This window comes from Dipteris shenzhenensis, chromosome 14, assembly GCF_047967505.1.
Source record: "Dipteris shenzhenensis isolate YYH24624 ecotype China chromosome 14, Dip_SZ_1.0, whole genome shotgun sequence".
Classification (NCBI taxonomy): Eukaryota; Viridiplantae; Streptophyta; class Polypodiopsida; order Gleicheniales; family Dipteridaceae; genus Dipteris; species Dipteris shenzhenensis.
This window is the reverse complement of record NC_141609.1, coordinates 55,530,929-55,533,712: the sequence shown is the minus strand read 5'-3', so window position 1 is coordinate 55,533,712 and position 2,784 is coordinate 55,530,929.

The following is a 2,784-nucleotide window of genomic DNA, read 5'->3' as shown; positions in this document are numbered from 1 at the left end:
AAAGCTTCGGCACTTCCTTCCAATCTGCTTGAGACGTTTCTTCATGATCCGCAGATAAACCCACTTCCCCTCCTTGTAACTTACATCACATCTGTGCTTGTTGGCTTGCGTGCAGTAGGTCTCTTGGGCTTTGGTAATGCGGTTTTTTATAGACTCCATGATTTGCTCGTAGGTCTTTATGATGCGATCGGCTTCGTATACCTTCTCCGATGTCTCGATGAGAAGGGACTTGAACTTCTTACCGAAAGTTGCCTCATAGGCAATCCAACCCACGCTGGAAGAATGGGTGTCGTTCAGAATCCCTTGAATTAGGGGTAAGGATTGTTCCCAGTGGGACTGAGCATCCGCAACATAGCATTTCTAAATATCAAATGCTAACTTGTTGTAAACTTCTGTCGCGTCATCTCATTGTGGATGACAACTGCTGGAGAAACTGAGATTGGTACCAAAGTTGTCAAAAAAAGCTCTCCAAAAATGCCTGGCAAACTTGGAATCCCTGTTGGACACAATGATATGGGGCATGCCACACATCGGATACCACCATCTGAGAAATACACGAGCTGTGTCCTGTGCGTAGATGTTGTCCTTCAGAAGTTGAAGAACCAATTGTGCTAGATCCTTTGAGAAAATCAAAATGTCGTTGAAGAAAAACAAAGACACTCTTACCGGATCAATGGTTTGAAGATGTCATGTGCATGGATTGGTATCCGGCGTGTACTGGGTACACAAGACTAGCCCAGGTAGCCTAGGGAGGCTTAGAGCTAGGCAGGCTTGATTCTCGGGTTGAGTGGCAAGGGTACGAACCAGTTAGAAGTCTTCGCTAATTTTGGCGCTTGCTGCAACATGGATAGAATTCGAAGGGGTCTTTAGGAAAGAGTTTCTGAAGAAGGAGGAAGATTATGATATCATAGGCAAGGTCAAAGCCCTCGATATGTCCAAGTTAAATTTGACTTTTGAGGTTTATCTTTAGAGGTTTCGGGATTACAAAGATGGATCTAGTGACCTTGTTAGGTTTCTTTGTGGATGGTTTGCCTGACTTGTACAAGTTACAGAAGATCAAGAATAACAAATGTACCACATTGCAAGAGGCCATGAATTACGTGCGCATTTATGATGATACTATTGCCAGTGCAAAGGGAACCACAGTTGCCGACACAGGTGGAAAGAACAAGAGGAAGGTCTTCCAGTCTACCATTGGTACTGGGGAGTCGAAGTCTATAGACAACGCCTCCAAGAAACATTTGACTCACGTGAAGAATGATCGTGCCCGTTTCCTTCGTACTTTGAAGCTAAAGAAGGAAGGACGTTGCTTCTTCTGCGAGGAGCGGGGCCACACTAAGAATGATTGTCCTAAGCGTAAGAACCAGAAGCAAGCGTCGGGACCGAAGCTCCAGGCGGGTCCGGGTACCAAAGCTAAGGGAGCTAATCAAGTTTCGATGATAGGTATTTCTGTAAATGTCATTACCTGCCCACTTTCTTGTAATTGCACTTTTAATACATCATTATTTGGTTCCCATGATTTTTTCCGAGTTTATGGAGAAGTTAGGGACAAAGAGTTCACATTCTCTTTGACCCGGGCAGCTCTCACAACTTTATTAATTACAAACTTGTGCAGAAGATGGGGTTGTCCATGATACCTAGCGATCACACCTATGAGGTGTAGCTTCCAGCTGCGAAGCAATTTTGGGATCGCAAGATTGAAGCGCTTTCTATCCAAATTCAAGACTACATAGTGGCTCTTACATGTTATGTCATGCACTTGGAGCATGTGGACTTATTAATCGGAATAGAGTGGTTTAAAACCCACGATATTCAGATTGGATGGAAGGACCATACTCTTTCTTTTTTGGATAAGGACACCCAATTTTGTATTCAGTGTGATAACATTCCCTCTTCTCAGGGACCTATTGCATCTGCGATGCAGCTTCGGAATATATTAAACACTTCTCATTATGATGTCTATCATTGTGTTTTGATTCTGCTTTCTTCATTTATTATCTCTATTAATAACAAGAATGATTTACGTGTGTTTGAACACCGTGAATTGAGAACATTGTTAGATGATTTCATGGATGTATTCCCTGCTCAACTGCCGGGGGGTTTACCTCCAGAACGGGCAGTAGATCATTGCATAGACTTAGTACCTGGGGCTCAACCTATTAGTCTTCCACCTTATAGGATGAGCCAGCTTGAGGAGGATGAGTTAGCTTCACAACTACATGATTATTTGAATATGGGCTATATTCGCCCAAGTAAATCACCTTAGGGAGCACCTGTCCTCTTAAGAAAGAAGAAAGATACTACATGGAGAATGTGTATAGATCATAAACGATTGAATAAAGTGACAATTAAGAATCGATACCCTCTATCTCGCTTTGATGATCGAATAGACCGTTTGGCTGGAGCGAAGTATTTCACTAAGATTGATTTGCGTACAGGTTTTCACCAAATCCGTATCTATGCTAAACACATAGATAGAACCGCATTCCGAACTAGGTATGGCCACTACGAGTTTCTTGTATTACCTTTTGGTTTGACCAATGCTCCTGCCACCATCAGCAAATGATGAACGATTTGTTCCGAGATTTTCTAGGCAAATTCGCTGTAGTGTTCTTAGATGACATCTTGGTATATAGCCAAACGCTCAAGGATCACATAGGACACCTCCGGATTGTTTTAGTTATTTTAAGACAGCATAAGCTCTATGCCAAGATGAGTAAATGGACTTCTTTATGAAGGAGATCATTTACTTAGGACACAAGATTTCTTCTGAAGGTATTAGCA